Raw genomic sequence first — 27,190 nt, 5'->3', positions numbered from 1 at the left:
CCTTCTTGCTCACTCGACACCCAACATTCTCTGATTGCTGATCATGTTCAGTCCTTATTGGTTGTTTTATGAAGGCTGGGGGGGGGGGTTGCGAGGGAGGGGTGATTTTCACCCTTTTATGTTTTTTTGAACAATTTCTGTAGTTTTGAAAATTTCAGGGTCCCCCCTCAAATTTGCTGACCCTTCTTTTTTCTCAGTGGCCCTTTTTGCCTACAAAACCATTGTTATAGGGACTGGATGTTTTTAGCTGGAAGAATAGGGATAATGCAGACCTAGCCAGTTATGGCTTGTTCTGCTTACCAATGCTTTTATTCTAAGTTGGGAATATGCCATTGGATGCCATTTCCTGAGGGTGCTGGTGAGGAACAGTGGTGGTAGAGAGCTACTGCCTAGGTTTTTCTAAAAGCCTTTGGTTGGCTACTTTGTGGATGAGGATGTTGGAATAGAGGTGTGGTAGCTCTCTCCAAACATTGTGGATTACAATTCCCACCATCCCTGCTCACTGGCCATTCTGGCTGGGGCTGATAGGAGCTGTAGTGCAGAAGATCTGGAGGGCACCATCTTGGCTACTCCTGGAGAAGAGGGTGTTTGTTCTGATCCAGGACACAACTTCTTTCCCTACTGTGCTCTCTCTTTTCAAAGTGCATTCTCCCTGTGTATTGGGAACTGAACCTATGAACTACTCCATTGTGTGCAGTCATGGAAAATCAGATCCATATTGTTGAAAGCTGCACTCTCAAATATTTTCTTTGCTGTGACAGTTGCTGCTGAGCCTTATTCCTCTTGCTGATTGTCAGTATCTGCCCAAGCAAAAGCAAAAGCATCTTTGTAAAAGCTACTCGTCTAACTTATAAGTCTTTTTAAAAATGTGTTTGTGCGGCTCTGTTACCCTGTCTTCCAGGTTATTGGCTTTCAATTACAAATCCAACAGGATGGCAGTGACAATGGCATTGGGCTGCCGACCATACCCATTCTCCTCAAAGCCGTTGGAGAGATTCTCCCCTATAATGCTGGCTGTTTTTTATTTTCCACTGTGTCATGTCCTATTGTGCTTGTTAAAAGCAGTCACCTGTAAAAAGCCCATAGAGCTTGTTTAAAATCATTCCTTTAATCAGATGTGTCTGTTTCTCTTGGCACAGACTCTGTTAATCCTCAGTGTCTTTATTTTCTGAGCTCTGGGCCAGACAATAAAACGCTATGGTTGACACTTTTTCCCTCTTCTGCAACAGACCTCCTGTGCCTTTTAACAGATGGATGATGGACAGAAAACTAAACAGGTGAAGCTTTTCTCAACATGAAGATGCCATGAAGATGCTATTAAAATACCACAAGATGTCTGAAACAGCAGCCATGAAAGGACAAAGCCACTATGTTAGAGTTTATTTAAAGAAAGGTTGAGAATCCTGGGGTACTATATTGGTAGATTTCAGCTCCCAGCCAGCATGGTCAGGGTTCTAGTCTAGCAATATCTGGAAGTCCATAGGTTCTCCATCCCAATTTAAGGAAAGACCTGCCTTACTGTACATCCACATGAGGTACCATACTTGGAATAATCCAAATAAAGTATAGATCAGAGGGTGGAGTATTACAGTCATAACCTTTCCTTTCATTGGATACCTCCACCAGCAGTAGAGGAGGGATGGATGATGATGATGATGATTTGCCAGTTCTGCCTTCTAACTGTTTGCTGTAATGTTCTGTTGAAGCTTAGGGCCTGCAGGGGAAGTGATAACAAATACCAGAGCCTCTGCCAGGCCAGAACCCAGTGCCCCCTGCTAGCTGTTTGGTAAAATGGTGTCTCAGTAAAGGTTTAGAGTCAGCTGAAGCCTGAAAAATGCTGGCAGGGATTGAACTTTCAGCAGCTCCACCTTGCTGGTGCAGGTCTTTGCAAAATGTAAAGGCCTTGTCACTAATTCTGCAGTTGCATGCTCCAGCATGGTGGTGGAGCAGAAGAGGCTGCATGAGGAATCATCCTCAGACTCTGGTATGCAGAGTACCTCTTCCAGTGAGATGATTGATAAACCACCCAAATCAGAATTCTTCTTAGGCCAGCAGTATCCCTGTGCCCTACAGTCGGTAGAGCATGAAAATAAGATTCTCATCTCAGGGTCGTGGATTCAAGCCCTACGTTGCACAAAAGATTCCTGCATTGCAGGGGGTTGGACTAGATGACTTTTGTGGTTCCTTCCAGCTCAACAATTCTATGATTCTAACTTGGGGCATTTTGGGGTCAAATTTTTAAAAAATCAATTAATCTAACTCACTGTAGCCCTAATCTTTATACACCCACATGTGTCTCAATAATATCATGTTTGTTGTGATATTGTTGTACTAATGTGCACATGGGATACACATTCATGTGCAGTGCAGTGTGGGGAAGAGAAGACCGAAGGAACTGAGACCCAGATGCTCTGCACTAAAAAGTTTGAAAATGGAAAGAAAATGGAGCAATGGAGAGTTCCTACTGGCTCAGATACATTTCAGATAGGAAGGACTGATAATTCAGACTGCTAGAATCAGTGGAGAAATTGGGATGAGGAGAATTAGAGCACCTTACTATGGGTAGCAAGAGGATTTATTTTTGTTGAGGAGGACTTAGGAAGGATCTCTGAAGCTCTTCCTTGTTTACAAACCTCTAACACATTTACTTCAGGATGGAATAGGATTAGGACAAGGGTATTGTTACACTAAAGAACTTTCTTTTTAAGGTTACAGGTCAGTGAGTTATGAATGAAGTAGCAAACCATGATAGAAATTCCTGAGGCAATATGAACCATTCCATTTCCAAATGTGTGCAAGCAAATGTCATGAATAATGTATTTTCTATAGTATTTTGCCATGCATTATTGAAGCCATTTGTGCTGAATGCCAGTGATCATGTGGCTTTTTCATTATGGGTTGGTGATGCACTTAATATCCTAAGTTGATCACATTAGTGTAAAGACATCATCTTGGATGCATCCTTTTCTTTCCTCCATTATATCTTTCAACTCCTACCCTTCCCAGAAAATGTACAGAAAAATGTAATGTGAATTATTTACATTACAACTGTGGCCAGGATCAGAGGCAAAAATTTGCGGAGCAATTGATGTGACTCTTATGCTTGCACAGTATGCTACATTTGAGCCACATTTGTAGTTCAAGGGCATACTGCAGTCTGGCAAAATCACTCAGTAGGCCACAGAGCAAGGTCAGTGAGGAGTGTGACGGGTAGTGGACTAAGGGAAATCCTGAGGGCCAGATGAGGAGCCCTACATTTGGTCCCAAAGCATGAGGTACCCCAATTCTGCCCTACTACTTTGTAAAATTTTCAAAAGTATGCCAAGAAGCTGTTTCCCAAGAGCACAAAAGGAAAGGAATGTAAGAAAATGTTGTACATGGCTGTCATAGACCCCACCTGTGCTATGCAATCAATATAAAAGTCATGGCTTCTTCCAAAGAATCCTGGGAATTGTGGTTTGTTAAGGGTGCTTAGAGTTGTTAGGAGACCATAGTGGTTTAACAACCAATCAGTTTCCTAGGAACTCTGGGAATTGTAGCTCTCTGAGGAGAATAGGTCTCCTAAAAACTCTCAGGGTCCTTAACTACTCACAGTTCCCAGAATTCTTTGGAGGAAGCCATGAGTGTGTAAGGTGTGTAAAGCAATGATATTGCTTTAAAAATATGGGGCAAATGGCTCCCACATGCATGACACAAGGCACTTTTTCAAACATGGAGGGATAGCGTCCAGAGGTTTTCTAGAAGGGAAAGCTGATTAGAGGAACAGTGGGAGCTTTTTTCCTGAATGAATCAATATAGGAGCAGACTCTACTTTTGAACCAATAATTTACATCAGTGTTGGGAAACTTCCACAGGCCTAATCAGGAGGTTCGCCTACCAGGCTGTTTTTGGTGAACCATCACCACCTTTCCCAGACATCACAACATATATCAGGTGTGGGAAAGTTCAAGCTGTGAAATAAAACTTCAAGCCATGACTGCAAAGGAAGAAGAGTCGAGAGTTTGCTTCCAATTATTCCTTCTCAAGCAAAATACACCATTATTTGAATTTGGCACCATTTGCTGCCACCGTATACAGCGACAGAAAAAGGCTCCAATTTTTTTTAAACTGTAAGTTTTGGCTGCAGTTGAAGAATCAGAAGCACATTTTGCATCAAACAGTGATGGATTTTTTAAAAGAGCATTTTAATCAGCAACTACCTAATTTGCACTTCCTGAGCCAGTATTCCCACATGTCAAATTGACCCATATAGGAGCGACCACTTCTGGATCCACCCCTCATTTACATGGAAGTCCTTCTCTAATGTATAATTGATCCTTGAAGTCTTTATGGCTCATTGGAGAAACTTCGTTGACTATTACTGCAATATATTTCTCAATGGCATTCATCTCTGAGCATTTATTTTATGAAAACAATACTTCACCCTCCTGCAATATTCTTGAGAATGTTCCTTTGTCCTTTGTGCTCTGATGACTTACATGTTACAACTAGTCAAAAATGAACTTTGGCATAACCTGTCTATTATCCTTTTTAACCTGTTTTTCAACTTCCATTATGGTTGATGATGTAAGATCAGGCCTTGAGTTTCATTTTCATTAAACTCACAAGCATGTGAATACTTTACTTTTCCCCACAGATATTTTTTTTACCAGTTCAGTTGTGTAAAGCAAATATAATTTTCATTTCCTGTAATAGCCCTATCATTTTCTGTCATCCAAAATATTTATTTTTTGCCCAAGAAACCATACAAAAATCTCTCTTCAATATGATTTTTGAAGTTTTTCTAAGACTGCCAACTGTGAACCAAAGCAACAACAGGAAATAAACAGCAGTCATAGTTCCAGTGATTTTAAAGATCTTGAGACTGAACTTTCAGACCAAATAATTCTGAACTTTTGAATCTTGCAATTTGTCAGTGTTGAGAAATTACTTTGAAGCTGCCCCATACCAGGTCTTATTATCTACTTATCTGTGTTAAAATGGTGATTTGGGGCATGGGGGAGGAGGCACTTGCTCAAAAACACACTTATTGCATGATCCATCATAACGTAGTGTAGGTTTTGTTTTTAAGCACCACAGTCACCCTATGTTAAGAGTGAGTTGACTGAATCTCATTCCACCATCACGAGAACTCTGGGGTTGGGGAGGTTCTGTGGCTTCTAGTTAGAAACTGGTACAACATAATAATTTGAGACTCATGAATGAATGGGGGTAGTTTGAAAATGATCAGGACTGAATTTGAACTGGACTGAAATGGAATGGTCATGAATGGGCAAGCTTTTGTCCATACTTTGTTAACTGTTAACAGCATTATATTGCTAAACTAAATAAGAAACAAACAGTAAGCTTGGTCACCTGCCATTTCTCCAAGGGCTGGATCCACCTTTTGGGTCGCCAATTGAACATACCTACTTTAAAATATTGAGCCATTCTGCATTAAAACTGAATAAAGCACAGTCCTAATCACTATTCTACAAAAGGGGGGGGTATTGTTTTGTTGGAGTTAAGTGAATCACCATTGCTCCAAGCTGTCATGAACAGATTCAATAGAAAGGAATATATTTGCACCATATACTAGACAGAATAAGCATCACAAGGTATGTTATGCATAGCCTTATACAGCTCTGGACCAGGTTAGAGTTGGCATTATTTTGTATATACTCTTCTTAAACTGCCCAAAATATCAAAAGCCCACTTCACAGTAACTCAGAACATGGTTTTCACTGTGGCTGCCCCGGCCTGTATAACAGCATCCTTGTTGAGATGCAACAGGCACCTATTATCTGTACTTTGCAGAAGTGAATGAAAATACTTTTGCTTCAACAAGGTTTTCCAGCCAGATTAAAAGATATGTGGCTTAGGTTTTTATTTTTGTATTGTTCTTAAACCTATCAGTTGTTTTTATTTGTATACAATATTTATTATTTTCTTTTAGTTACAACATCACTGTTTTATAGCATGTTTCTAAATCACCTTGAGGCATATGTAAGAGGTGATTCATGAACTAAAATAACAGTGTAGGATAGTAGTTAAGAACTTCAACAATGGGTTCAAAGTTCCTGGTTCAAATCTCATCTCAGTCATAAACCCATTGTGTTGACTTAGGTTAGTCAGGATCATTGAACTCAGCCTTGTTCCGATTCATAATATAGTGGTGATAATCATATTGGTCTGTGGAGGGTGTCTACAGTATGCCTTAAGACTAGCCATTTTTGCAGTTGTATCTAAATAGTGTTATAAAACACTAGGAATTTGTTTAGAAGGAGAAGGAGATTGACCAAGCCCTCCATATTGTGTCAGATTTCATTTATTTTTTTATTCATTGGCTGCTGTTGAAATAGTAGCTTCCCTTTCATGACACATTCACATTTGGGATTTTGGTCCACCCCTCCAACACATACAGTCACAGGTTGTGGTGAAGTATGAGTCATGGCCAGCAAATGGTCTAAACTAGGAATGGAGAACTTGCAGCTCTCCAGATATTGGTGGACTCCCATCAGCCCCAATCAGCATGGCCATTGATCACAGATGATGGCCCTTTCAGTCTGGCAATTGGATCCCTATTCCTGTTTTAGAGAAAGACAGATGTAGAGAATTCAATGAATTCATTATTTTTATTATTAATAAAACAATAATTAATGACTCAAACTATTGCTCTTCAACAAAGTTGACTTTGTTTTGCAGCAACAAGTTTCAAATTGCAGACAATCTAGGCTTGTATTAAAGTTACAGAGAAACCAGAAGGTATTAAATCCATTCTTAATTCAACTTTCTTAAATGTGCATTTGGAGATGAGACCCAAACTGACAAGACCTTTGCCTTAGGAGACACCTTTGGTTGTTTTAACAGCTTTGCTTTCATTACCAAATAGATTAAAAATACAGCATAGTTGCTATTGTTTATGGCTGATATAAACCTTGGAAATGAGGGTTTGCGATTATAAATGCTGATACAGACCACTGACTCTAGAAGCATTCAGAGAAGGTTATAATAAGAGGCTTGAAGAAAAGAAAAGCGTGAAGTAAAATAATGTGTACATGATAATATCTAACCAGAAAAGAGCTGGGGGAGAAAACAAAGATTGAGTTTTAAGTGACTTGCATCCAATTGCTGAAACACCCAGATACAGCGAGGAAGATCTTCATGTAGCCGTGAGATTCCATGAATGGATTCCTGTTTGGAATCACTAACCAAGCAAGCAGATATAGAGCTTAGATGGCCAACAAAAAGGTACAGCCTAGATAGGTCCATCAACCATGGTATTTCAATGGAACTTCCATGGATAAGTGCAGTATACCTCTAAATTGGAGTGTATGGGGTGTTAGAAAAGGGGTAGTGCCTCCGGTGAGGGACATGACATGCTCCTTCTGGTGTAGTTTGTCCACCTTTGGTCCCCACCCTGCACTCAGCTCTTACCTGTGGCTCCTAGAAGCTGTCAGGATGCAGCAGGGGCTGCACCCCAGGAACGGCTTCAGCTGGCTGGCTAAACCAGGTGAGGGTAGCTGATGGGTCTCAAGCCCTTGGTGAGTTAGGGACTTGCCCTGCATGGGAAGTTAGGCTCTGTTGGGTTGAGCAGATGAGACCAATAGTCTTTAGACTGTCAAGTGACTTTTTCATCTTAGCTAGGAAATTTGCTGGGGCAGGACATTATTCATATCAGAAGAAGAAGAAGAAGAAGAAGAAGAAGAAGAAGAAGAAGAAGAAGAAGAAGAAGAAGTGTTGCTATAGTGCTGGACACAGTTGGTCATCATTTTCTTTTCCTTTTGAGTTATTAGATGGATAAGAAAAGGAAATGTATCTTGTAGATGACAGCTTGCTAGTGTGATTGTCATGGCTAGGTAGACACGTGCAATTTGCTGAAGAGGGTGCTATATATCTCCATAAACAGAAGATTAAATGCAAACTTCCCAGCAACTGGTATTTTAGTATACAACTGAAGGAATTTAGGACAAGATGGATAGCTTCACTTTCATACCTATTACAAAACTGACTGCAAAGAAACACAACAGCTATTTCTTATTTAAAACAATAGGAAATGACAAATCACTTTTAACTATCAGCAGCTTATGTGGCCCAGATCAAGCATAAAATTCCAACCATGCTTAGGCAAGCAATCAAGAGTGACCTTGTACCGCTGTTCCCTACCTCTTTGTCCCTATTGCACGGGCATCCCCACCCTCCACATTATTTAGGGAATTAATTCATGTTATGTGTGTACCTATAAAAAGGTAAAGGGACCCCTGAACGTTAGGTCCAGTCGTGGACAACTCTGGGGTTGTGGCGCTCATCTCGCTTTAGTGGCCGAGGGAGCCAGCATGCAGCTTCTGGGTCATGTGGCCAGCATAACTAAGCCGCTTTCTGGCTTACCTTTCTGCTGGAGCAGTACCTATTTATCTATTTGCACTTTGACGTGCTTTCAAACTGCTAGGTTGGCAGGACCAGGGACCGAGCAATGGGAGCTCACCCCGTCGCGGGGATTCAAACTGCTGACCTTCTGATTGGCAAGCCCTAGGCTCTGAGGTTTAACCCACAGCACCACCTATGTCCCTGCATGTACCTATAGTTATATGCTAAACTCCAACCAACAATCCTCCTTTTATCAACAATGGGTTTGGCACAACCATTGAGCTGCTTAATGTTCAGCTTCGTACACACATAATATTAATCATAGGGATGATTGAAATCCCAGCTGCCATCCAGCAGGGCTTTACAGAGTAGTGGGGTCAACACCACACCCACAGCCCACCATACATGATGGCTGGGGGCAAGATGCAGGGATCAGACCTGACACTGTCCTGTGATGACAGTAGAACTGACTCAGGATCCAATGGCTGCTGGGGCAAGCTCAGCCCCTCCCCTGTGGTCTAGTGTTGTAGGTCATATTGAGCTCCTTGGAGGAAAGTTGTAATATAATAGTAAATGAAATAAATAGCTATGTATATACATGGTGGACTTCAGTAGACTGTAGGTATTTTTGAAAAAGCTTTTGGAATTACAAAGACCAAAATATTTGATCAAAAGCTGTTTATTATGTATTTCAGAAAGCTACTATGCCTGTTTATATCAGCCCAGCATTAAAATAAAAATAAAAATGAGCCTTCTTGTATTGCAGCTATATTAGAATGATTGGGTGGGTAGCAAGTTTATTTTGTAGAAATTGTTTCAGTTTGGGAACCTCTTGTCTAGCCTAACTTTCTGCAGTTTGTTAGCTTTCCATGTCTAAGGGCTGATTGGTTTTTACCAAGGGAAGAATTTTAACTTTCTGAAGCCTAAATTGGGACAACCCCGGAAGTGCTGTGTCACATTTATAACACAGTAATATAGTGGTTAGAGCACTGAACTAGGACCAGGGAGCCCAGGGATCAAATAATTTGTGAAGTTCACTGAGTGACCTTGTACCAGTCACTATCCTACCTCACAAGGTCATCTATAGGTTATCATGGGGAAGAACCATGTACATCATCATGAATTCCTTGGAATTGTAATGTAATGAGTTTTTTTTTTAAAAAAAAGAATCAGTGTACATATTCAAAAATATCACGTGTCCCAGTCCTCATTGGACTGTTTCAATCTAGAGTGCATGTGGATGATTATAAATTTGTAGGACTCCTTTCGAAAACTTCCTCCCCATGGCTTGTGGAAAGTTTGATCTAGAGCAGTAGTTACCCACTTTGACAGCCCTGCCACAAAATTGCTGATGGTCTTGGTGCTGCATGTTTTTAATGTCATTTTAATTGTTTCTTTTATGTCTTACATTGTCTTGCAATATGCACTCTGGAGAATTCAAAATGTTATACGATAACATACAATATATGGGGAGAAGGCAGTAAAAAAACACCCCAATATTACAAATGGGGATGTGCCATGAACCACCTGAATGAAGTTTGTGGACCACTAGTGGTCTACAGACCACTGTTTGGGAACCCCTGATCTAGCCTAACTTTCTCCACGCTTAGTTAGCTTTCCATGTTTAAGGGCTGAATGGGTTTTGTGTTGTTGTTTTTAACACGTGGAAGCATTCAGACATATGCTCTTCCATTTGTAGCCTGAAATGGAACAGTCCAGGAAGTGCTGCACCATATAATGCTTTTTTTATCATTGTAATGGACTTCCTTGCTTCGTCAGCTACAGCTGTCTTATATCAGATGGTGGGAGGGGGTGTCTCACAAATTGAATGCTTTCATGCATCCCACTGCTCTGCCCTTGCTGCTGATGTGAATGTGCGAATCCATATGTGTCATCCTGCTGCGTTAATGTCCTGCCATACGCATTACTCCATCCTATTGATTCATAGGCAATGCTGAATGTAGTCCTGAAACTAATCAGCCTAACCTTCTCCTAGTTTCTTGACAGCTGTTAAGTGCTGAGATTCAATATAAGAGACTCTGCAGGTGGGAGAAATCACAGTTTTGAATATTCCCATGTATAAAATCTCTCTCCAAGTAGAAAACCAGAACATCAGAGTATGGCATGGATCTTCCTTCACAATGTGATTTTTTTTTTAAAAAAAGAGCTTTTGTAGAGTTTCATGGAGCAACATTAAAAAAATTACACCATGCAACCTGCAGGCTGAAATGGCACGGACCATTCAGGAATATACCATCTGCTGCATCTATAGAAGAGTTTGTGTGAATGTGCATGGAAACTAACGTACTATACACAGTTAGAATTTCCATCAACTGCTCTTCCCACCTTTGCCCTGGCCCCACCTTCCCATTGCTTTTGGGCCACAAAAAGCTGCCCAGAAGGAAATGTGGCCAGCAGGATTGAAAAATGTTCTTTACTTATTGCATATAATGAGAATATGGAAAAGTGTGTGTGTGTGTGTGTGTGTGTGCGCGCGCGCGTAGTTGTTGCTGGTGCCCATTGAGGCAAGTAGAATAGAAGTTAGAGAGGCCAGCAGTACGTGGAGCCAGAGACAACAGGATGCAGAATCAACTAATTCTAGTCTCCCTGCAACTTCTTGCTGAGATGTACAAGGGCAACAACTGAGACTAAGGAGGATGTTGGCAGCCAATACCACCCTTTGAATTGGCTATTAGTAACAAGGCAGGCAGGTGGGGGCTGGATGTGGGCAAATCAAGGTTGGTGGTGCAGTCTCCCCATAACACCGATGGACCAGCCTCTGCTGTATATTAGTGCTCTTAAGGGTGGAAGTCATTCTCCTTTAATGGATATTTTTAAACAGAGGCTGGATGGTCATCAGTCAGGGATTCTTTAGCTGTGATTCCTGCATCGTAGGTGGGTTGGACTAGAGGACCCTTGGGGTCTCGTCCAATCCTACAATTCTATGTGAGGTCTAAAGGTGGGAGGGATGGTTCTCCTTTGCCCTCTCTAAATGGTGCTCCTGGCTTTTGCCACAGTAATGATGAATGGACTGAACTCAGTGGTAGAGCGCTTGCTTTGGATGTGAAAGGTCTCTGACACCTCCAGGTAGCTATGGGAAGGAAACCCATCTGAAAGCCTGGAAAAGTATTGCCAGCCAGGATAGGTGGTCCATGGCTAGATGGGGAACTGATCTGCCTTGACAGAAGGCATCTTCCTCTGTTTCAGCTGGAATATGTTAATCATTAAGATCATACATGACTCTTGGTTGCTTAACAACAAAGTATTTTATTTATTCTTGGTGCAGAATACCCTGCTATATTATCTGACCCCTCTCCCCTATGCCCAACTCTAATTATATTTCTGGAGTCTGAGAAATAACAAAGTGTGAGTAACCTTATACAGTTGATTCACCAGAGTACTGCTGATCTGACTTTGGATCAGAGGCAGAAGTAGAATCAGCAGAAAGGGCAGCTTAGGGTTATATCTGCATTATTGTTAGAGAGTTGTGCTGGGTATGAATGACTATATTTTACCAGGCTGAAATCTGTGCATTATTTATAATACTGACCGGTTTCCATTCTTAGAGTGACAGATTATTTGTCTGATTCGGGGGATGGGGGGAGGAACAGTTCAAAATACCACTCTCAATTATTCAAACTACATTGGCACTTGAGCAAGATAGCACATGGTGCAGTGCCCACTCACTCCTGAACATCATCTTACAGCAACCTTTCCCCTCTGTTGTGTTTTCCTCTAGGTAATTTACTTGGAGGGGGGAGGGGAGTCAGTAACAGGCAAGCAGAGACACCTAGATTTTCCAGGAGAGTTTGATCCTTGTTGATACAATTACCACATTATGGAGGGTCACTGATATATGAAGGAGTGCTTTGTCCTATATACACTGGCCAGATTGGTGTGATCATTTAGAGAAGCCCTCCTGACTGTCACACAGTCATCTAACATTCATTTAATTTCTACATCATCAACATCATAATTTTATTATTTATACCCCGCCCATCTGGTTGGGCTTCCCCAGCCACTCTGGGCAGCTTACAGCATACTGTATATAAAAACATACATGAACAAAAGCTTTCACTATAGTGGCACCGATACTTTGGACACTGTTCCGATGGAAATCAGAGACACCCATAATTCTGGTACTTTGCTGCCTGGTGAAAATGTTTCTATTTAGCCAAGCATTTTTATAGAATTAATTTGTTTCAGTGTTGGTCATTTGTTCTTGATATGATGATGTTTTTATGGCAGGGGGAAGGGCATTCCCTTTCCTCTTGGTTTCAATGTGGGGTTTATTGTCTATTTCTTTGGTTGCAAATCACTTCAAGATAAAGCAACTGACAAATTTAAAAAATAACAATTAATAATAATTCCATAGTGCAGAAGAAGTGGCAGAATATACCCATTTTCAGGGTCACTACTCCATGATAAGCTGAAAGGTGCGGTGCCAAAAATTTCCCCAGATGAAGGAAGTCATCTTATAGGTCTATACAAGAGCAGTGCATCTTTCAAGTAACCCAGTCCCAAGTTGATCAAGGCTCAGTTTGATTCTATGAACAGCAGGGAATTAGCCCTGCATGAACAAGTATTGGCAAGCAGGGTCAGCTCCAGATTTTTTGGGAAGGGGAACTGGAGTTGGGCAATGTGCGCTTAAGGATGCCTCCTCCCTGACTGGGCCTGCTTTCTTGCCATTGTCGCCAACTGCTTGTGCCAGCAGAGGTTTTGAGTTTTTATTAATTGACAAGTGGATGTAAAAACATCCCTGTTGTACTCAAATTAGGAAATCAGAAGCAGGGCCATATATCTATATCTATATCTATATCTATATCTATATCTATATCTATATCTATATCATCTATATCTACATCTATATATACTGTATCTATACTAGGTCTGGTTCTGTCCCTTGCCCAGACAATGCCAGTTGACTCAATGTCAGGCATGAGAGAATGGGTGGTAAAGTAGGGAAGTAAGAGTGATAAAGTGTTGGATGGGAATCACAAGAGGGGAGGCTGCTGTTGCACTCAAGTCCTGCTTGCAGGCTTCCCATAAGCATCTGGTTGGCCACTGTAAGAACCAGCTGTTGGACTAGATGGGCCTTTCGCCTGATCCTTCAAAGGGCTTCTTGTATTCTTATTATGTTGAACCTATGGCTTCCCTTTTTGAGGTTACCAGCATGAGTTTGACCAAACTGCGGGAGGCAGTGGAGGACAGAGGTGCCTGGCGTTCTCTGGTCCATGGGGTCATGAAGAGTCGGACATGACTAAACGACTAAACAACAACATGGCTTCCCTCTGCCCTTTGGTTTGTTTTTAAACACTCGTGAAATAGTTAATTGCCACAGACATAGCAGAGACATATCAGAATCCCCACATACTTGAAGGATCTGCCTAGTGTTACAAATGAGCTTAATGTACCTAGCCGAAATCAATTCTGCCCCATAAGAATATTGTAATTATTTTTTTATTGCTGTGCATGAATTTATTACCTTTACAAATAGCTTTGCTCACTACCATCATACGCTGTAGAGAGACAAATATATATCTTACATGAACTGATGATAGAAAGTTAAGCTTACATGCTGAAGATGTGGTTTTATTTACTTTAATTTTTTATAAATAGCTCTTTGACTTTATTTTGGTCCAGATCAGAGGCCAGCTGGGTCCAGATCAGAGGCTGGCTATGGATACAATACACTATGGCTAGTGCCAGCATGACATAGTTGTAGTCCTTTGCATTCCCAACTGCAAAATTGGTGCGGAGGGTGGGCAGATACACTTATATACAAAAATGAAGGAAGCAGCAATTATTGTCACTATCACAGCATGCCAACAATACCTCCCATTACCCATGTATGGAAGGCACCAGATCAAGATATGAAACAACAGAATGACACCACCCTAATTATTACACAGGGACCTTCCATACATGCAAGATGCACATGCAACAAGTGGCCACACCTTTCCACATTAAAGCCTTGTGGACTGGCATGATGGATTGTGTGTGTGACTTTTCTTTACTGTCCCACCCCTTTTTGTATTACAATTCCACTCAAAAGGAATTCCATCAGGCAGGAAGCACCTGATGACACATCCTAGTCTGTTTAGCTGTATGAGGGAGTTCATTCCTTCAGCCAGGGACTCCTCCTTTCAGTCCAGTTCAAGGTAGGCATGGGTGAAAAGAAGGGTGCTTAGGATTTACTATATTTATTTATTTATTTATTGGGGGGGGGGCAAGGGACCTCAGCCCTTAGGAATTGGCTCCTACTGATCAAAGGGCAACAATCTAGCCACACAGCCCATAGAAGCAAACAGATGAGGGATCATTGATGGGGGAGGGTGTATTTGTGGTCTCATGCTATATATGTGCATGCTCCCATCCTTTGACGGCTGCAGGACAGTCAAAACAAAAGAATTCACATAACAATTAGCTTACCAAATTTGCTAGTGCTGACCACTCACCAAAAGAACATTTAAAAAAATATTTTTTAAAAATTAGATGTATTCACAGAAGTTATGGTCTATTGATTTATATTTGCTGCGATCACTGAAAGGACTGTGCGGGGGCATATTGCCAAACTATAGACAGACAAACAAACAGACAGACAGACAGACAGACAGACAGAGTTTGTCATACACATGACTGCATCAATATTTTTTAATGTGTGGAACTATTTATTGATGTACATATGCTGTCCTCTGTATAGGTAAAACTTTGTTTTCCAGGTTTTTCATCATTCTGTGTATCCAGATCAGAAGCCAATCCCACAATGCTGATAATGCCAGTGTGACAGTTTTGACCCCGTGCATTCCCAGAAGCAAAATGGAAACCAAAACAACATAATTAGCCATCATACACACATAAATTTCTGAATACAGATGTTTTGTGTTCAGCCAGGTTGGGGGAGCACTGCACTCAGTTCACATTTTAAAGCCAATCAACCAAATTCACATTTCTCATACTAATATGCCAACAGAAAATAACACAGAGATAAATATTAGGAGAAATTGCTTGCAAAAACTGTTTATACGAAGTGTATATTAAACTGCACAAAATGTGTATGCTAGGAGAAGTGTGTACAGAAATGCTTACTTTTTAAAGCAAATTGTTGAAAATATATCTAAAGTGATGAGAAAATGATTTAAAACTGGATAAATGAGAATCTGAGAGAAATTCAAATTGACAAATTTGTACACTGTTCAGTCAATTTTATTAGGGTTGAACATGCAATTTATATGAAGATTGTTTTTTTCCTGCAATGTTTGTACTGTGTCTTTAATGTCCAGCTGGGGGAAAGATACCAAAAAACCTCAAAACGTCTATAAGAGCATTCTTTGTGCAAAATGCTGAAGAAACAATGGAATGGTTGAGGATTCCTGAGCCATTGGTTCTACTATAGAAATAAGACCAGATTATTTGGAAACGTTCACTCTGGGGAGAAAATTTAGCAAGGGACATTGTAGATGCATTCTTCTGGCATCAGTCTTCCTCACTAAAATGTAGGGACACAGGAAGGTCATGGCACCAAACTATTTTTCACTGCATTCCAACACTTGAAATGTTTCTCTGCAAAATGACTGCATGTTATCTCCTGGTCACAGATCCAAACAGGGTAATCTTTCCTTGTAGCTGAAGCAAGCTGCATTAGGCACCTTACAGGAGCCAATCCTTCACCAGCCACAGGGAATTATCTATTTTTATTTTTGCGTGGTGGGTGCAACGGGATGCAGTGTGTCCATCCACAGTGTGTATGGATTTCAGTTAAAAACCTCAGGTTTCCTCTGCAGTTGTTCGTTTCCAGTGCTACCTTCCGTGGCCTCCTTTTGATTCAGCTGCCTTTGTAGCATTTTGGGATGCTTGTTTTGTTTATTATCCTGCCACAAATGAATATCAATATTCTTTTCATCCTCCTTGATTTAATGAGCTGCAAACGACAGTCGGCAAAAGGAAGGCTGTTGTACGGCTTTGCACAAAGAGCTAAAGAGAAAACCCCACGTGGCAGCTGTGTGTTGCTACTCTTGCCAGGATTAATAAATTCCAAGCAATTTACATCCCCTTGTAATGAAGAAAAGTCCAAAAGCCAAATCTGTGAGACACTGAGACTCGGGAGGGGGAAAAATAGATGAGAATTGTAGCTTGAATTATTGAGCTTGATACAGAGAAGAAAGGTTATTAGAGCTAGTGTCAGGGAGTATTTACAAATCTCTCATTTCTTGTGTGGGCTATTCCCCCCCTCCACGTTTGCGAAATATATGTGCACTGTGGCAGCCAGTTAGCTTTAAGCTACACATTGAATCTGTTTGCCATGTTTGAACACTATAAAGAGCTGCCATCTAATTTCAGCTAAAGTGAAATTTCAAGGAGAATTTGAAAGTTTCTGCTCAGGCAAAGTATTCATGGGATTCAGAAGAAAATGAAAACACATTTGAACAGGCTAAAATGTATGTGTGTAAGGGGGAGAGTAGCTCAGGGGTAGATAGGACTGGCCCAAGACATTTTGCTGCCTGAGGCAACACCCAAAATGGCTCCTCCCTGGGAATTGTGGGTGCTGGGTGAGAACATGCTAGAGGAGTGATAAAGGTGCGGAAAGGAAGAGAAAAGAAGACACTGTGAAATGGGGAGGAGAAATGCTGTGGTGAAGCAAGGGGGTGGAATGGAGCAGGAAAATTGTGGGGTAGGGCAGGAAAGTCAGGGAACAAAATGTCAAAAGAAAATTGGGGCCTAGGAAATCCAGGGGGTGAATTGAGAAGGAAAATGGGGGAAGGAGTCATATAGCCAGGGGTATCCCCCCCCACTATACCACTGTCCCCAGGAATTGTTATTAAATATTACAACAAACCCTCTCAAACCAACACACACATCCTTACTCTTGAGGCAAATGCAGAAGTTCCAGCTTGAATAAAATGTCAAACAAATAGCAAAAGAGATTTTTTTAAAAGGCTAGCAAAATTCATCAGGGGGAAATGTCAGCATCCCTATTTGAATGTTCTCTGCAGAAATATTTACTGATGCAGAATTCTGCACCAAGGTAACAAAATTCTGCATAGTTCAGAAGTAGATTCTATACCCTGAATAAATTATGCAGATAAAATACAAGTTCATGGAATATGCTTATTTTGTTTAAATTATTTCCTGATTCTGCCCATGATTATAGGGGAGGGGGAAATTATTATGGGTACTGAAACCTCAATTTGTGATGGCAGAAATCTGATCAATTTTATTCCTCAAGTTTCCATGATAGCACATGCACACATAACTCTTCCAAACATTTTTGTAACAATACGGACTAGAAACCATTTTTTAAGAATAAAAATGAGAGTCTTGGTGTTAGGATGGATACAACACTAAATTTCTGTTTTTCCTAGGTTCTTATTCTTCACCCAATCAATTTAGGTTTGTTAAATCTCTACTTCATTTTATGATTACGGTAATTTCAAATTTCTCAAGAAAAAGACAGTATTTTAGTGCACATTTTGGCAAAAGTATACATTTTCGTATGCATTTTTGCTTGATATAACTATTTTTTTCAAACTACCCCCCCCCAATATAATGCAACTTTGTATGCTCTTCACAAATGTATATGCATTTTTATGCACGACAATATATGCATGCTTGTTCACAATTTTGGCTGGGGAACTGCACCACAACGTTCAGCCAAGCACACATTTTGAAGGATAGCTGTTTTTCATTTTACATATTGTTTCAGGAAGTGCAAATTAGATAGGTTTGCATTTAAAATACAACCCAAAACCAATTTCTCTCCTTGTCTCTTCTTGGAAACCTGGACTCTGCTCCCAGCACCACAGCCTATGGTTTTCCTGTCTTTGCACAGAACTGTGGAACACAAACAACTCTTTGTGTTGTTTCTCGCTTCTCATCCATTTACAGTATGCACTATACAGCAGTTCTTTCAACAAAGAAGGCTGGCAGGAGAGTAACAATGAATAGGGGGGAAAGCAAGGCAATCTCCAACATGGTGGGCTAGGAGGTGTATTTTTTCCCTGCACGTTGCCCTCTGTTTCTCTGCCCTTATTGTGGTGTGGGTTTTGTTTCTCTTCTTCTGTCTGCCGGAGGAATGCTGCTGAATGCTGATGAGGCAATGCACGCTTCAGTTCCAGGCAATCAATTTTCTAGTAATTTTGGAGCCTTGAATACCTGACCTACAGTATTTCAGGGACTGTTCATCAAGGCAGGGCAGAGTAACAGATTATCCTCTGCTGTTATTATATTTTTTGGCAAGTGGTATCAAGGAACACCTGAGAAGATCAGACAGTTAAATCTGTGCCATTCCTCAGATCTTCTCTCACCAGGTTTATCTTATACTGCCTTTCTGGCTTTTGTCAGTTTGCTGTTACGCTGATTTCTAGTGAATAATGGCTTCGCTGCTTTGAAATAGCAGGGCCACCTCGCTGAGCAAATGAAAGGGTTTCTCCTACTTTTCAACAAAATGGTGGCTGAAATTTGGTGGGTGCAACATGACAGGGAGAAGTGAGGCTGGGCTGTCATTCTGTGTGCAGCGTGGTTGTTGTTTAAAAAAGAATGGGGTGTAACCTAAACATAAAATCAGATGACGGTGCCATTTACTGTCAAATGATTGATACATCTAATCCTAAGGTGGGGCAACCTGTGGACATCAAGATGTTGCTAGACTTCACTCCCTTGAAACCCAGCCAGCATGGATAGGGATCAGAGGAAGATGGAAACTGTAGTCCTGCAAAATCTGGAATGCCACTGACTCCCAATCTAGAATCTATTCCATGGGTGGGGAACTTTAGGCCTGGAGGCCCTCCAGGCTTTTCTGTCTAGCCTTTGGAACCCTCCCATGTCACCACCTCTACTCCAAATCATCTCCCTTTGTACCCTCAAGTTCTTTTGCTTGCTAGAAATATATCCTTTGTAATAATGCTCTTAGCTATTCAGATTGGAGGATAGAGGTGTATGCAAACTGCAAACCTATGACTTATGCATGGCTGGAATGTAGCCTGCCATACAAAGGTAAGAGTCGCGTCTGTTGCTCTGCCTACTATTTGCCTCAGTCCCCATCCACTTTTGCCCACTACTGGCATTGCCCACCACTGGCAAGCAGGCCTTGGGGCATTTGTTTGCTTAAAGTATTTATATACCACTTTTGAGGCAGATATTGCCTCAAAACATATTGCGAGGATCTTATTTTTTTAAAAAATGTTCCTATAACATTAAAAGACAGGTGTTTGCTTATTATTATTAATAATTTATTGCACACCTTTCACCCTAGGTTCCAGGGCAGGTTACAAATTAAAACACAATACTAAAAGCAGCTCAAAACAACCCACAGCCACAAAAATAAAGTAGAAGCCAAATCTCAGAAGCCATAGTAAAGTGGCGCAGTGCTGGCAATGGCTTTTCAGAGTTTGGGGAGGGGGATAACCAGCCTTACCTGGAGTTGCTGGAGACTGAACCTGAGATTTTTGCATACAAAACAGATGTTCCGCCTCTAAACTCCGACTCTTCCCCTTCTGTAGAGCATAATTTCCTAGAATGGTGTATAGTTACAAACAACTATGGGTTGGAGGTGACCTACTTGAGGGCAATGTTAAAAAACCCCTTTTGCAGAAGCATTTTCTTCACAAGCTTGGGAGCAAGTAGACTCCATCATACTCTGGTGCATGAATCATTTTTTAAGCAACATTATTCATTCCACATGGAATTATTTATTCATAGGTATGAATCTTCTCCAGATATTGCCTAACCTGCTCCTTTTGGGTTTCCAATTCTTGAAAAATAAATCAATAACACAACCTGCTAAGAAGAAAAAAATCTGAAGGTATCAAACCGTAGTCACTATTGTAATACTTCCTGCGTTCATTATTAATGATGATATCTTGAATAATTTAACATGGGCTTGGGTAGTTGAAATCCCATTATTGTGATGGAGAGGATGATTTGGGGATATCAGCTCTAACTTGAGCCATACATTCAAGGAACCACTGTCATTTCAGTATTTAAAAGCAAGAACTCAGGTGTCATGCTTTCTCAGTCACCATGGTTTGGGATGTGGAAAACTGCTCCAGTGTGATACCCACAAAATTTTCCTTCGGTACAGTAATTCGTTATTGGAGGGGAGAGGTCAAAACTGGGAGCATTCAATAATAAACAGAAATTACCCCAGTTTTAAAAGCCTCTCCCCCAAATGAGCTGAACTGAACTTTCTCAGTTTGGACCTGCTTCTCTGCATCAAATTCCTACAGACAGTCCTGGTGGAAATTTGGTGGCAGCAGCCATAGAAAAACAGTAGGGATGACAAAATAGCTCTGTATATTGTATAGAATCATAGAATTGTAGAGCTGAAAGGGATCTGAGGGTCATCTAGTCCAACCCGCTGCAATGCAGGAATCTCAACACATGGTTCCACACCCAGTTTGAAACTACATAGGACCCTGCTTATAATAATAACTCTGTTCTATGTGCAAGGCGCTCCTGGGAGATGTCATCCTAGGACATCTAAGTCCGTTGTGTGGACTAGAGCTGGGATGAATTTCCCTCACCATTTTCAGAGGGCTGTGCTCCCTTTGCAATTCTACTAATTTGGAGAGGCACAAGAGAAATTTCACAAATTTTTCAAACAGCATGCAAAATTTCATTATATTATGGAAAATTGCTAGCAAAAATATGTTTATTAGGCAGAATTGTGAATAAAAATGTGTATATTAGGAAACATGAGCATGAAAATGGGTGGAAAAGTTTGCACTGACTTAAAAAAGATTCACACAAAAATAGGACAAACTGAACTAAAATAAAAAACTGAAAAAAACTGAAACTGGTTTCAGAATAAGCAAAGCTATGTTCTGATTTTATAGGGAAACAGCTCAGCTTTCTGAGGCCACTTCTGAACAATGCCAAGATGAGTTTACCCTCATTTTGTGTGTGTGTGTGTGTGTGTGTGTGTGTGTGTAGTTTCCCCTATTGTGGTGAATAGGTATCTCTCAGCTTCCCCACCCTCACAGGGTTGCTGTGAAGCAGCAGCCCTAGCTAGATACAAATAATTTAATTCGATTAATCAGCTGCCTTTGAATGGATTGGCCTGTTAGGTAAAGGTAAAGTTACCCCTGCCCGTACGGGCCAGTCTTGACAGACTCTGGGGTTGTGCGCCCATCTCACTTAAGAGGCCAGGGGCCAGCGCTGTCCGGAGACACTTCCGGGTCACGTGGCCAGCGTGACATCGCTGCTCTGGCGAGCCAGAGCCGCACACGGAAACGCCGTTTACCTTCCCACTGGTAAGCGGTCCCTATTTATCTACTTGCACCCGGAGGTGCTTTCGAACTGCTAGGTTGGCAGGCGCTGGGGCCGAGCAGCGGGAGCGCACCCCGCCGCAGGGATTCGAACCGCCGACCTTTCGATCGGCAAGTCCTAGGCGCTGAGGCTTTAACCCACAGCGCCAAACAAGTGTAAATACATTTTTTCCAAACCCTGAGAATAACTGCCCCCTAAATAAACCATTTGCAGCTGCTTGCTGTTAGAAGGAAAGGCTATACCGGTATTTAACGTATTCCTTTCATACCTCTTAAAAGGTTTCCTGTCAAATATTGAGGTACAGGTTGTTTTTTTCTGCTGGAATTTCACTTTAAAGGGACCCTACAGCTTTAGCAGCTGCATGAAGTTCCTGAATTTATCACAAGGAAAATGTCCAGCATACCAAGGTTGCACCAAAGTAAATCTAGCACAGTAAGATTTACTGTGTTATCCAACGGTTATCCAACAATTTACAGTTATCCAACAGCCACAGAAGGCAAAAGCAAATTCTGTTCTTTACCCTGGATTTAATTCCGTACAGTAGCAGGGATACATGTCATGGTTTCCTGAAGAAGCAAAAGGTTTGCCAGAAATCATTCATTCTGGGCAGTAAGGAAGCAAAACTCTTTAGCTTCACTAAATTAATATTTTAGAACTCCATTGTGCCACCAAATTGTGAAATAAGCTTGAACACAGTTTTGGTTGGGTCCAGAAGACTAGCAGAGCAGTGTCTGCATGGCATGCAGGCACACACTGTGCTAAGAGGAGGTGGAACAAGGTGGGCTGTATAAGCCTGCTCTACCTATCATGTATCCTCTTCAACTTCTGACTGGCAGGTGGAGAGGATCATTGAGGGGTGGGGGGGTTCTTTAGGCCTTGTGATTTGGAGCAGGACAGCCAACAATGACTTTGAGCCCAATACGCCTTGGAGTTGCTGTACACAATATTAGGCCAGGGGCCAGACTGTTTGGAAGGACCTGGGATAGTGCAAGAATGAGGGTCTCATTCTTACTAATCAGGTCTAGTAAGTCACATTTATGTGGCAAATGGATCCATGTTTTAGGCTTTGTTGGCCTGTTTATTAGATCAGAGTAGGGACTCCCTACTCGGGAGAGTGGGGGAATGTGTGGCCAAGAGCACCCTGGCAGGACAGGCAAGCTTAGGTCATATTCCTCAGGGGTAGGGTCAGGATTCATGGGCTCTTGGTTGGCCTTCTCCTTTGCTAACTCACTTCCCCCTTAGCTAAACCACAGAGCCTAGGACTTGCCGACCAGTAGGTCGGCGGTTCGAATCCCCATGACAGGGTGAGCTCTCGTTGCTCAGTCCCTGCTCCTGCCAACCTAGCAGTTCGAAGGCACATCAAAGTGCATGTAGATAAATAGGTACTGCTCTGGCGGGAAGGTAAACGGCGTTTCCATGTGCTGCTCTGGTTCACCGGAAGCAGCTTAGTCATGCTGGCCACATGACCCAGAAGCCATACGCCGGCTCCCTCGGCCAATAAAGCGAGATGAGCGCCGCAACCCCAGAGTCGGTCACAACTGGGCCTAATGGTCAGGGGTCCCTTTACCTTTACCTTTTACAGTTGTACTTCAGAAACAGCTAAGTTCTGTGTGAATATATGGACATTGTATATAGGGGCTCTACAGGGCCAGCTCACCCATGAGGCAAGGTGAGGTGGCAGCCTTGGGCAGCAGCTTCAGGAGAGCTCATGAGGTGGCAGATCTGGGCCTGCCACTTCCTACTGTGTGCTGCTACCGCTGGCTCCTCTCCAGGAAGTGGGAGCCAGAGAAGCAGCTGATGGAAAAGGTGCTCAAACTCAGAAGCCGCCTCTGTTGTCACTGTGTCTCCCTTTTCCTTGAGATAGGGAGACACAGCTGCTGTGAGCTAACCAGCTGCCCCATTACTCAAGGAGGTTGGGTCATGGCCACTGCATTCCCCTCTCTGGGAAGAGGGCAACACAGTGACAAGGGCAAGGTCGGCATCGGGATGTGGGGCAGGATTGCAAGCACTTTGCATGTACTATTTTTGCAAGGTTCTGAAGACATGCAAACTGCTTCCTAGCAATGTTTAACTTGGTGTGGTTCTTCAAATACCTGGATTTAAATTGCAGGCCATGGTGACGTTTCCCTGAATGAATGCATTCCGTGGGTGATATGCTTGTATTCATTCAGTAGAATTTTAGCTGCTTATCATTTCTTCTTCAGTATATGATACAAATTAAGCAAACACTCCAAAAGGACAACCCATTAATAATGAATTTCACTGCATTCTCTGCACAGCATTTGATACAGAGCCTAAGGTTTTGCTCTTCTACCTTTTTTTGGGGGGGGGGAATTCTCTGAATAAATAAGTAAAATGGAACATTCAATATTATCCCACATGCTAAAAGAAGTGTGTGACTTCTTCCATCTCTCTTTTGCATCATGTTATAAAGCAGGAGTGGGGAAACTCAGCCCCCAGATATCTCTGTCTGACCCTTGGGATTCTCTGCAGGCCATACCCCCTACTAAGTAGCCTCCTCCCCAAGTGTGTTTGCCTGGCTGAGTTGTGCCCTTGAACTCTGGTAATGTCTTTTGCTTTCCTGGATGGAGAATAAAGCAAGGTGTGTGGCTGTGTTGTAGACACTAGCCTATTCTAGAAAGGTAATATTTAAATTCATTGCTCCATCCATTTTTGCCTCTGCCTCTGACCACCATTGCCATGTCACCTTCAGAAAGTTGCCAGAAGGAAATTCAGATCAGACCTCAGTCTGAAAAAGTTTTCCCATCCCTCTTCTAAAGTAAAGGTCCAAATGGAGTGTCATTTATTACATAGCCTTTAGTATTGACTCCCCCCCCCCCAGCCATGCAAGTGTTTGGTGTCTTTCTCACTAGCTTTAGCGTATTATCAGGATTAGTAAAAAGCCTCTATTGTCAGCATCTCTCAATGTGATTCCCATCAGGTTCTGCATCATGAAATGAACTGTTGACATAATAATGCAGCCATCTTATTTGGGTTGGATCTATCATTTGGGGATGGGGTGGGTATCATCCTGTCAAACAATGATGTTTTATGCATTCCGACAGGCAATCCTGGGCTAATTTAAAGACGAAATATTTAGTAAATAAACACAAACGGCTGTTGCCTTGAGTCGCCCTCCTAGTTAATCTAATTTTCTGTTGGGGGGGGGGAAGAATCTTGTCTTCTTACAAATAGAATCTGTCAGGTCAACAGAAACATCTTATAGATAAATGATAAATGGGTGATCCTCAAACAATGCTGGGGATATTTGTTGCTGTGAGTTTCCTTAGGTATCCCAACATCTTGAGATACAAATAATAATAATCACAATACCCCCATCTTCACTTTGTAATATATGCATAGGAACACACAGCCTATCAGGAAGAAAAACACACACTAAAAAAGCACTTCTGCCCAAAAATAGCTGGATCCAAACTAGCTTGTTTATTGAATTTATTCATTTTTATTCAGCCTTCTGAATATTGCAGAGGAGTGCAGATGGTCTGGTCTCGCTTTCACTTTATCCCTACAATTTCCCTGTGAGGTAGGTTACGCTAAGAGCAAGTGACTGGCTCAAGGTCACCCAGAGAGCATAATGACTGAGTAGGGATCTGAACTTGGATCTACTTCTTTTCCCCACCCCATCCCGGTATAGCCAACTACACACTCCACTGCCTCTTAGTCTGTATGCTCAGTCTGCAAACCTGGCCTATTCAGGGAGAATGTTACCCCAAGAACAATGAGTACATGACAGGACCATCTACTGTCATAGAAACTCATTTTTTGTTGGATAAATACAAAAGTCCTAGGTTCACTTACTGTAAATGTGTACAATGAAAAAAATCTGTAATGCTTCAGATGTCTGTGAGTAAGTACATCTGTCTTTCTCCACTGCAGGGGTGGGAAACGTGGACCTCTCAATGTTGTTAAGCCACAACTCTAATAATCCCTGTCCATAAGCTGGGGCTGATGAGAGTCAGAGTCCAACAACATCTGGAGGATGAGCACCTAGGAAGAGATAAGCAAGGACATTTTTTCACCATTGTGACATCAGTAGACAGTAGACCAACAGGAATTTAGAAGTGAGAAAGTGGAGATTGGCCTTTTGACCGCTTAGGTCAGTGATGGCCGAACCTGGCCCTCCAGCTGTTTTGGGACTACAATTCCCATCATTCCTGACCACTGGTCCTGTTAGCTAGGGATGATAGGAGTTGTAGTCCCAAAACAGCTGGAGAGCCAAGTTTGGCCATCACTGGCTTAGGTCATAACAGACTTCATTCAGTCTCCCCGATACATCCCACCTTTATGACCATGTGCTCACACACATTTTCATTATTTGGTGGGTACCTTATTAATAATAGATAGTGTGGGTCTGGGTTTCCTTACCCTAGTGTTGGTACAGAACATAGGGATTATAAATTCTTCAGGGTCTGAAGATCAGAATGCCTCTACACATCACATCTAAGGTTGAGCAACAGAAAGAATTTACCATGGTGGGGGTTGTCTTTTTTGTGGACCCTCTTTTTGTGGAATATTGTTGCTCAGTCCTCAAATGAGCAGATGATAATTCTTCCATTTCAATCCTCACATGCGTTAACTCTGCCCCACAGTCTCTTCTATGAGATTTATAATTTTAGGATGTGTGCATGGGCAGTTTCTCACAATTTACAGTTTACATCCACGCCCCTCTCCCTGCATGGTAAAGGTGCTGGTTGGTTGGCATCTGTCTGTCTTGGGGGACAATGGAAGAATGTGCCTTCAGGGATGAACTCAAACCATTGGAGAATTACAGCGCCTGCTGTGGTTGGGAGGAGCATGTTTTATTGCAGCTGGGGCAGATGAAGGTGCCTGGCTGTGCTGATACAGGTGTACCATGGCATTTCTTCTTTCTGTGCTCTTCTGATCACTGCTGCAGATATACAACATGGCTGTTCCCAAGCATTGCTGCCATCTGCAAGGGATTCCCAGACAGTGGGGTAAATGTTGCCAGCCATGATGTCAGGTTTGCAGACATCTTTGGTGCATGCAAACTTATAATGATATGAAGTCTTTCTTTTTTCATGTGTGTGATGTGAATTGATCAGTGTGCACACACAATTGTGTGAGTTGATAGTGCTGAAGTTATTTGTAAGAAAGCAAATATCCTTTTAAACTTAAGCAGACTGTGCATACACAGTGGTCTGAACAAAGGACCACATTATTATTTTGAGATGGAAAAATGGTGGTTTGCTCATTGTTCCTTCTCTGCAAACAAGGGGCACCTCTGTACCATCTATTTAAAGCACAGTTATACCATCTCAAGGCTTCCCTTAAATAACTTAAATAACCCCATTAACTCCAGTTTGTTAAGGGTGCAGAGAGTTGTTAGGAGACCCTCCACAGAAACTACAGTTCACATTGTCTTTAACAAACTACAGTTCTCATTACTCTTTTGTGGTGTGGGGAGCCATCCCAGTTATAAAGTGGCATATGAATGCTCCAAATGGATGGTGTGGATGCGACCATAGTAACAGAATTCCAGACACCCAAAATCTGGGGAGAGATCACAAGTAGAAAATGATGAATTTGTATCTATTCT

The sequence above is a fragment of the Podarcis melisellensis genome, assembly GCF_964234715.1.
Source record: "Podarcis melisellensis genome assembly, chromosome: 8".
NCBI classification, from domain to species: Eukaryota; Metazoa; Chordata; class Lepidosauria; order Squamata; family Lacertidae; genus Podarcis; species Podarcis melisellensis.
Note: the sequence above shows the minus strand (reverse complement) of the source record.